Below are 10,117 nucleotides of genomic sequence, written 5' to 3'. Positions count from 1 at the left end.
ATAACATGTTTTCTTAGTTTCCAAAAAGTGATATGTGATAGGTTTTAATTGTTCAATGAATTGTTTATTTGTTGTTTTTTATATATGTTGTAAACCACACGGAACCCTGGAAAGGGGAGTTTGGCTGTATAAAGATCTGTTATGACTAGCTGTTAAGCCCGTAACAACGGGCTAGTTTTTTGTTTTCCTATGGCCTCCCCCCGTCCACCAACCCTGCTCTCTCCCCTGCCCTCCCCCCATGTCCAGCAACCCTCCTCTCCCCTCCGCTCCATCCACCCATGTCCATCAACTGTTCTCCCCCTACCTCCATCCTCGGGCTCCCATCCACCACGATTGTGACCTCCTGTGCCCTGTTGTCCCGCCGCCGCCATTTCGCCTCCCCCCCGGCATTGCCCCCCCTCTTTCCGCCATCGTCGTGTCATCAGTTCTCCATCGCTGCGTCTGTTTCCCGCAGTCCCCCCCCTTCCCTTCCTGCTCCCCCTCCTCCAATTTCCATGCCAATGTCCAAGCCCTCCTCCCTATTGGGCTGTACTGCTGATGGAGGTGGGGCTTGGACTTCTACACTCTCAGCGTTCCGACTCTACTGCGCATTTGCAGGTGAGTCGGTCACTTGCCGTTTATATGTTTGATTTTATTTTGATTTGAACAAAAAGAGAATTGAACACAGGAGTTCCACAAGGATCACTTCTCTCACCTACACTCTTTAATTTGTATTTGGCTCCCCTGGCAAATCTAATAGGTAGTTGGTAATAGATTTTCATTTTTTTGCTGATGATGTTCATGAAAGACGATTGTTTCTGAAGTTTCTGAACTTAATAACAGACTTCAAATCATGACAAACTGGATGTGCGAACATGATCTGATTTTGAATGTTGGCAAGACATCTGCAGTGTGGATTTCCCATAACAAATGGGTCTCATGAACTGAAACAGTGCAGTGAGGTTTGATGTGCAAATTGTTAAAATTATAAGACCATGCAGGGCATAGTGCGAGAGGTGGCAGTATTGGGTCCCTGGGAAACAGTGATCATAACATGATCAAGTTTGAGCTACTATTTGGGATGAACCCACAAAGGAAATCTACTGTAGCTGTATTTAATTTTCAAAAAGGCAACTATAATAAAATGAAGAAAATGGTTAAAAAGAAGTTAAAAGGATCGGTTGCTAAGGTTAGGACACTAAATCTGGATGGACGTTATTCAAAAATACCATCTTGGAAGCCCAGACCAGATGTATTCCACATATTTGCAATGGTGGAAAGAAGAGAAAACAGCCAACATGGTTAAAAGGTGAAGTAAAAGAGGCTATTACAGCCAAAAGATTGTCCTTCAAAGAATGGAAAAAAGACCAAAATGAAGAAAATAATAAACAATATAAGCACTGGCAAGTCAAATGCAAAGCATTAATAAAGAAGGCTAAAAGTGAATATGAAGAAACTTCCGGCAGAGGCTAAAACTCACAGTAACAACTTTTTCAGGTACATCAGAAGCAGAAAGCCTGTGAGGGAATTTGTGGAACCATTAGATCATGAAGGAGCAAAAGGGGTGCTCAGGGAGGACAAGGCTATAGCGGAGAAACTGAAATTTGCTTCGGTCTTTACGGAAGAAGTTGTAAGAGATCTGCCTGTACCGGAAATGGTTTTCAGGGGCGATGATGCGGAGAGGAACTGAAAGAAATCTCAGTGAACCTAGAAGATGTACTGAGCCAAACTGAGAAATTAAAGAGTAGTAAATCACATGGACCAGATGGCATACATCCAAGTGTAATCAAAGAACTCAAGCATGAAATTGCTGATCTGCTGTTAGGTTGCTATCATTAATTGTCCATAGTATCCGAAGATTGGAGGTGGCCAATGTGACGCCGATTTTTAAAAAGGGTTCCAGGGGTGGTCTGGGAAATTATAGACCGGTAAGCCTGACGTCAGTGCCGGGTAAAATAGTGGAAAGTTATTATAAAGAATAAATTACAGAACACATAGACAAACATGGTTTAATGGGATAGAGTCAGCATGGGTTTAGCCAATGAAAGTCTTGCCTCACCAATTTGCTTCATTTCCTTGAAGGCTGAATAAACATGTTGATAAAGGTGAGCGGGTTGAAGTAGTGAAATAGATTTTCAGAAAGCTTTTGATAAAGTTCTTTATGAGAAACTCCTCAGAAAATTAAAGAGACATGGGATAGAAGGCAATGTTCTGGTGCGGATTAGGACTTGGTTATTGGACAGAAAACAGAGAGTAGGGTTAAATGGTCATTTCTCTCAATGGAGAAGGGTGAACAGTGGAGTGCCGCAGGGATCAGTACTGGGACTGGTGCTATTTAACATATTTATAAATGATATAAAAATCAGAACAAGTGAGGTGATTAAATTTGCAGATGACACAAAACTATTCAAGTTTGTTAAAACATGTTCGGACTGTGAAATATTGCAGGAAGACCTTAAGAAATTGGAAGGCTGAGTATCCAAAAGGCAGATGAAATTTAATGTGGACAAATGCAAGGTGATGCACATTGGAAAGAATAATCCAATTCATAGTTACCTGATGCTAGGGTCCACCTTAGGGGTCAGCACTCAAGAAAAAGATCTAGGTGTCTTTGTAAATAATACTCTGAAATCTTCTGTTCAGTGTGCGGCAGTGGCCAAAAAAAAAGGAAACAGGATGCTAAGAATTATTAGGAAAGAGATGGTGAATAAGACCAAAAATACTATAATGCCTCTGTATCATTCCATGGTGCAACTGTGCCTTGAGTATTGCATTCAGTTCTGGTCACCATATCTCAAAAAAGATATAGCAGATTAGAAAAGGATCGAAGAAGAGCGACCAAAATGATAAAGGGGATGGAACTCCTCTCATATGAGGAAAGACTAAAGAGGTTAGGGCTCTTCAGCATGGAAAAGAGACAGATAAGGGGAGATGTGGAGGGGCATAATTGAACGGGGCACCCAAGGTTTCCTGGGGCCATCCTCGCAGGACGGCTCTGGGAAGGGGCATGGAAACCCGTATTATCGAAACAAGATGGGCGTCCATCTTTCGTTTCGATAATACGGTTGGGAACGCCCAAATCTCAACATTTAGGTTGACCTTAGAAACGGTGGTCCTTAAGTCGTCTTTAAAGATGGTCATCCCTGGTTTTCGGCAATAATGGAAACCGAGGACGTCCATCTCAGAAATGACCAAATGCAAGCCATTAGGTCGTGGGAGGAGCCAGCATTCGTAGTGCACTGATGCCCCTCACATGCCAGGATACCAACCGGGCACCCTAGGGGGCACTGCAGTGGACTTCAGAGATTGTTCCCAGGTGCATAGCTCCCTTACCTTTGTCTGAGCCCCCAAAACCCCCCCAAAAACCCACTCCCCACAACTGTACACCACTACTATAGCCCTAAGGGGTGAAGGGGGGCACCTACATGTGGGTACAGTGGGTTTCTGGCAGGTTTTGAAGGGCTCACATTTACCATCACAAGTGTAACAGGTAGGGGGTGGGCCTTGGCCCGCCTGCCTGAAGTGCACTGCACCCACTAAAACTGCTCCAGGGACCTGCATGCTGCTGTCATGGAGTGGGTATGACATTTAAGACTGGCAAAAAAAATTAAGTTTTTTTTAGGGTGGGAGGGGTTGGTGACCACTGGGGGAGTAAGGGAGGTCTCCTCGATTCTCTCTGGTGGTCATCTGGTCAGTTCGGGCACCTTTTTGAGGCTTGGCTGCAAGAAAAATGGACCAAGTAAAGTTGCCCAAGTGTTCGTCAGGGACGTTCTTCTTTTTTCCATTATTGGCCGAGGACGCCCATCTCTTAAGCACGCCCCAATCCCGCCTTTGCTATGCTGCCGACATGCCCCCTGAACTTTGGTTGTCCCCGCAACAGAAAGCAGTTGAGGGCGCCCAAAATCGGCTTTCGATTATGCCAATTTGGGCGACCCTGAGAGAAGGACGCCCATCTCCCAATTTCTGTCGGAAGAGGGCCCCTTCTCTTTCGAAAATAAGTCTGATGATTAAGGTCTGCAAAATCCTGAATGGTTAGAACAAGTAGAAGTAGATTTTTTTGTTTGTTTGTTCAACTTGTTCCAAAAGTACAAAGACTAGGGGACTCTCAATGAAGTTATATGGAAATACTTTAAAAACAAATTGGAGGGTTTAAAAAATGTTTGGACAAGGAAAGTCCATAGTCTGTTATTGACAAACAAAACAGCGAAGAGGACCAACAAAGAAAAAAAACAAAATAAGAAAAAATAAAAAATAAGAAAATAATAAAAAACTCAAAAAAATCCAAGTATTATAAAAAAATGTGTAAGGCGTCCACACTTGGTTGTTGAAATTGAAAAATAAACTTTATTTATCAATTGATAGCAGGGAAAGGGACTTGACACAGCTGTGTTTCAGCCATATAGGCCTGCGTCAGGAGTCTTCTCACTGTATGCTGATCTTATATATATCCAAATGGGCAGAGAATGTGTACATCTTTCCTCACACGGATTCGGAGATCCGGGGACAGATCACCCTCTAACTTGTCCGCGATCCCGGCACCTCCCTTCAAACTCCTCCGGTCAAATTTGTACCTGAGATCGCCCACCAATACCACAGAGCGTTCCGTCTCCGATGCCCCATCTCCTATAACACAGCCAATTGAGACAGACATGGGAAAGCAACTGTTTGCCCGGGATTCGTAGCATGGAATGCTGCCACCATTTGGGTTTCTGCCAAGTACTTGTGACCTGGCTTGGCCACTGTTAGAAACAGGATACTGGGCTAGATGGACCATTGGTCTTATCCAATATGGCTACTCATGTTATGTTCCTATGTTTTTATTATTTTCACATGATACACCAATTAAAACTAGTTCTGACTTGATGTCATTTGGTGAAGATAGTTCATGCCTTCATTACCAGCAGGTTGGATTTCTGCAACTCCCTTTTTAATGATTTGAGTAAGACAAACCTGCAACATTTGCAGTTGTTACAAAATACAGCGGCTAGGATGATAACTGAGAGCAAAAGGAACGATCATATCATGCCAGTTCTTTATCAATTACATTGGCTCCCACTGGATACTAAAATTACTTGAAACATTGTGTTTAGTGTTTAAATCTCTTTATTTGAATCTTTCTGTGTACCAGGACACTGTGTTCATCTCAAAGAAATTGCCTTCAGTTACCAGGACTGAATATTATTAAGCTTTCAATGACAAGGAAAAGGGCATTTTCTTATGTGGGTTCTCTACCTTGGAACACTTTGCCAGATGAATTGCAAACTGCTTCCTTTTACTTTTTGAAAACTTGGTTGTTTCAGCAATTAATGTTTGTCATTTTTAGATTCTGTTTTGTATTGTAGGTTGCAATGTGATATTATTTTGTCATTATCACTGTTTTGGTTTGTAAACTGCTTTAACACTTTGTACAAAGTGGTATATGAAGTCATAAAATCCAATCCTGCCAAATATATGATATATTTTTTTTTGGTTTTTGTTTTTTTCTTAGCCCCCCCCCCCCCCCCAATATTCTGCCAGCGGTGATCAGTGGAGGGTTTTTAAACGTTGATCACCGCCAGCTAAATTATCCCCCAATATTCAGTGCTGGGCTATGTCCAGGCACTGAATATCGGGGGATAATTTGAGACGGGAAGGCTGCCAGAGCTTATGTGGGCCTGGCCAATATTCAGTCAAGGCCATGTAAGAGTTATGCGGCCTTGGCTGAATATCTGGCTGGAGCTGTGTAACTTGTTTTTGTTTTTTTCTCTTTAAAAAGCCCCTGAGCCCCCTCCTGCCCCCATGACAATGACCCTCTGTCCTTCCCCCTCCCTCAAACTCACAGCATTAAACCCCTTAGAGAATCCCTCCCAAGCCATCCAAATAGGCACTCTTCCCGGGCCTACCTGTAGCACTGGTGGTCTGTGGTGGTCATTGAGGGCAGGAGTGCAGGCCCTTTACCACTGCCCCTTGTGGCCGCTGAATGAAACTGGCTGCCACGACCTCACAGTACTGTGAGCTGCCTCAAGAGGTCGTGGCAGCCAATTTCATTCAGAGGCTGCAAGGTGTAGGAGCAAGGGGCCTGCACTCCTGCCCCCAATGACCACCAGGGCTACAGGTAGGCCTGTGGGAGGGCCTACATGGGTACCTAGAGTGGGCAGGGGGCCCTCTGAGGGGTCAAGCTGCAGGCTTGGGAGAAGGGGTAGGAAAGAGAGTCATTGTCGGGGAGCAAGAGGGGGCTTGGGGGCTTTTTTTTAAATTATTTAACAAATTATGTGGCCCTGGCCTGATATTCAGTGCCGCAAGCCGCATAGCTAGTCTGGCCAAAGTTAGGACAGCTTTTGAGCTGTCCTAAATTTAGCTGCTTAGCTATGTGGGTCCTGGCACTGAATATTATCAGCACCCACATAACCCTGGGCTCCTCCCTAATGCCGCTCCTTGTACCACCTCTGACCTGTCCCTTTTTAGGGGGGTAGGCGGCAACAAGTGATTTAAGCATGCAGGAGCCTCTTCTACCTGTTTAAATCGCTTTGAATATGGCCCCATAGAATTTATGTTAATATAACTTTTATTAAGCTGTGGTAAGCACTAATGTGTGCTTACCACGGTTATAAATGTACTAGCACAGGGTATGCTGAGGCATCCAGTGGTAGTTGTTACATGTATGCGCTCTACCCATGCGCTAAGAAACAATTTATTTTTAGTGCTGGGGATGTGTATTGGGTGGAGAGTGGGCATGGGCTATGTTAATCGGTTAGCACGTGGCAATGCCTATGTGCTATTCAATTTGCGCAGGATTAGCGCATGAGCCCTATCTGCCTATAAATAGGTGGTGGTAAGGGCTCACACGCTAACAGCCATGAGCTAATGGAGAAATTATAATGTGCAAAGAAATAGAACTATCCACCTGCTGAAAAATGACTGAATTAAAGGGGAAAAGGCCTCTAAGAGCTCCGAGATCAGAAACTAATCTCACGGAGCTGAAACAGACACCATGGTCTTCTCTTCATCATAGGCCAGAAAACCCCCCAAATGCCACATATCTAAAGGAAAATTTTAACCCGTGGTCAAAAAACAACAATACCTGACAAAGATAAGTGGAATTGTGTACATTGGATAGCCTAGTTCTCGCTGTGCTCCAGTAATGCTCTACACATAGACTACGTATTGTTGTTTTGATCACGGGTTAAAATTTTCCTTTAGATCTGTGGCATTTGGGGTTTTTTCTGGCCTATGATGAAGAGAAGACCATGGTATCTGTTTAAGCCCCGTGAGATTAATTTCTGATCTCGGAGCTCTTTGAGGCCTGTTCCCCTTTAATTGAGTCATTTTTCAGCAAGTGGATAGCTCTATTTTTTGGATATTGTTGTGCTTCCACACCACACGCTTAATTTTTTAGTTGAAATTATAATGTGGCCATTATTGGAGTTGAGGCTACCACAGGCCACTTTTTAGCACTATTTGGTAAAAGGGTGCCTTTATGTTGTATGTATTTTATACTGCCTTGAGACTGATTAGATCGGCAGTTAGGAAATCAAGATAAGCATATAAATCCCTTCTGCACCTGATAGTTTTCAGGCTTGCAAGTGGGATATAATAAATTAAACAATAAATAAATTACTGACAGCACCATAATCAGACAGGTTGCATTATCTGAAAGAATTCCTTAATTTAGACTGCAAATGTCAATGCAGACTAGAAATGGCTGGGCATGTCAAACTTCTCAATTTCAAACTAGCATGCATTCCATATAAATACAGCTTCTTAAACAAAGCATAGCTATGTTTGATAAAGAAACAGTAGTTTTTCTTGAAACTTATCAGCATGGAAAATGACAATGTGAAAGCAGCATTCAGACATTTCTGAACTATAATGGCATGGCTTAAAGTCAGCCTTTTTTCTGCCATGTTTCCTTTCTGATGAGACAGATCTTTCAGCACAGACACCTTCCATTGGAGATATTCTAAATGAACATCTCATCTTGTCTTATCTTTAGCTGTATGTAATGCATTTTTTCTAGTGAAAAAGGTGCCAGGCCACCCTTCAGGGTGGGGTGATCACTGAGGGACCCACCCCACAATAGCCAGGCCTCCTGTAACCATTCACAGAATCTATGACAAGCCTGAGCTCTTTCATTAAAACTTGGGGACCATGGGTCAATTTTAGCACAAAATGGAAAAGGTGCCGGTACTCAGTACCCCCAAGTAACCTCTCAAAAAAAGCTCTGGCTGTATGACCAGCTGTAGTATACATTTCTCTGATGTTTCGACTGTTGTATGAACACAGTCAACATTAACTTTCTCAGAAGTGACCTTCCTTATAACCAAGATAGGCAGCAAAGTGGCAGATCAATGATGATAAAAGTCCAAGTTTGTTCCCACATAAAAGCATAAATAATAAATACTTAAAAGCCTGACACAACCATGTTTCGCCTTCTAAATGGCTGCATCAGGGGCTAATGAGAACCAAGAGGTGTATTCCAGGTGTGCCACCTAATGGTTAAAAGCTTCCTTCTATCCAGCAGCAGCTCATGGTGGATCTTTCTGTTAACCATACTTAGGGGCCCTTATACAAAGTGGCAGTAGAGCTAGCGTTGCTTTGTTACACGCCAATCTGGTACTACCATTGGCTCACAACGGGAGCTGGCGGTAGTGCTGCCCCCACCGTGTGCCAGAAATTATTTTTTACTTTTTTTCTGCCGGGGGCTTACCTGGCTGTAATCGGGCAACGTGGGAACCCCTTGGGAGCCGGCGGTATGCCGTCCCCACTGTGTGCCATAAATTATTTTTTTTCCACCGGGGGCTTACCCGGTGGTAATCAGGTAGCATAGGAGCCCCTACCACCTCCTAAATGGGAGACGGTAAGGACCCCCACAAGAAATGGCCATCCTTTTTTTCTTCATAAAATCCCCGCTATATTAAAAGGGGCCTCAACAAATTCACACACCGAGGACACCGCAGGGCCCCTTTTACTGCAGCTTAGTAAAAGGCCCTTAATTTTTTCCACATGTTGGTAACTTTCTTTTAAAAATGATGCAGGCTGGTGAAAAAATAATTGGAGAAGAGAACAAGCCTCAGAGATAAGGGAAGGGAGGGGAAAGAGACAGACAAAGGCAGAAAAAGGAAAATAAAATTAAACACAGCAAGAAACAGATCAGCTGAGTAGAAAATCTGAAATTGTTTTTCTTACTTGTTAGGCACAGAAAGTGGCAATGGATAAATCATAAGCCTAATTTTGGTTTCTGGGTACCAATCAGGATATTTTTGACTATTACTGCTCTCCTTGTGACATGTTAAGAAACTGGAATTAATTAGGGGTCCTTTTACAAAGGCACGCTGAAAAATGGCTTGCGGTAGTGTAGGCGTTGGTTTTGGGCGTGCAACAATCCATTTTTTAGCGCACCTCTAAAAAAGGTCTTTTTAAATTTTTGCCGAAAATGGGCGTGCGACAAAATGAAAATGGCTGCGCGTCCATTTTGAATCTGAAACCTTACCGCCAGCCTTTGACCTAGTGGTAAAGACTGGGTGGTTATGACCTTAATGCACCAAATGCCACTTGGCGCGCATCCGTTACGCATGCCCAAAAATAAAAAATATTTTTCAGACGCGCGTATCAGACGTGCACCAAAAATGAAATTACCACAAGAGCCACGTGGTTGTCAGGCGGTAAGTCCATTTTGGCACACATTGGGCGCGCATAGACGCTTAAGCGGCTTAGTAAAAGGACCCCGTGGAGGGGCATAATTGAACGAAAATGTCTATCTCCATGGGCGTTTATCTCCGAGAACGGGTCCGTGAAGGGCGGACCGAACCGTATTTTCGAAAAAAAATAGACGTCCATGTTTTATTCGACAATTTGTGAGCTGGGCGTTTTTGTTTTTCAGTGATAATGGAAAATGAAAGCGCCCAGCTCAAAAACGAATAAATCCAAGGCATTTGTTCGTGGGAGGGGCCAGGATTCGTAGTGCACTGGTCCCCCTCAAATGCCAGGACACCAACCGGGCACCCTAGGGGCACTTTTACAAAAAAAAAAAAAAAGGTAAAAGAGCTCCCAGGTGCATAGCACCCTTCCCTTGTGTTTGAGCCCCCCAAATCCCCCTCAAAACCCACTGCCCACAAGTCTACACCATTACAGTTTATTTACACGCTTGCCGCTTGATATA

At 43.6% G+C, this 10,117-nt stretch overlaps 1 long non-coding RNA gene across 1 annotated transcript in view; it reads right to left on the bottom strand.

The window, feature by feature from the left end:
• The window catches only part of LOC115476468, a 21,109-nt gene extending 16,517 nt beyond the window's left edge, over window positions 1–4,592 (bottom strand). Inside the window, exons 1-3 of the long non-coding RNA XR_003943182.1 lie at window positions 4,519–4,592; window positions 4,355–4,363; window positions 291–294 (exon numbers count right to left, since the gene is read on the bottom strand). This is a non-coding gene — a long non-coding RNA (uncharacterized LOC115476468). The remainder of the gene's footprint in view (window positions 1–290; window positions 295–4,354; window positions 4,364–4,518) is intronic.
• Window positions 4,593–10,117: the final 5,525 nt, after the last annotated feature.

Source organism: Microcaecilia unicolor, chromosome 8 (genome assembly GCF_901765095.1).
Source record: "Microcaecilia unicolor chromosome 8, aMicUni1.1, whole genome shotgun sequence".
Classification (NCBI taxonomy): Eukaryota; Metazoa; Chordata; class Amphibia; order Gymnophiona; family Siphonopidae; genus Microcaecilia; species Microcaecilia unicolor.
The sequence above is the reverse complement of the archived record's forward strand: the minus strand, read 5'-3'. Positions and strand labels throughout refer to the sequence as shown.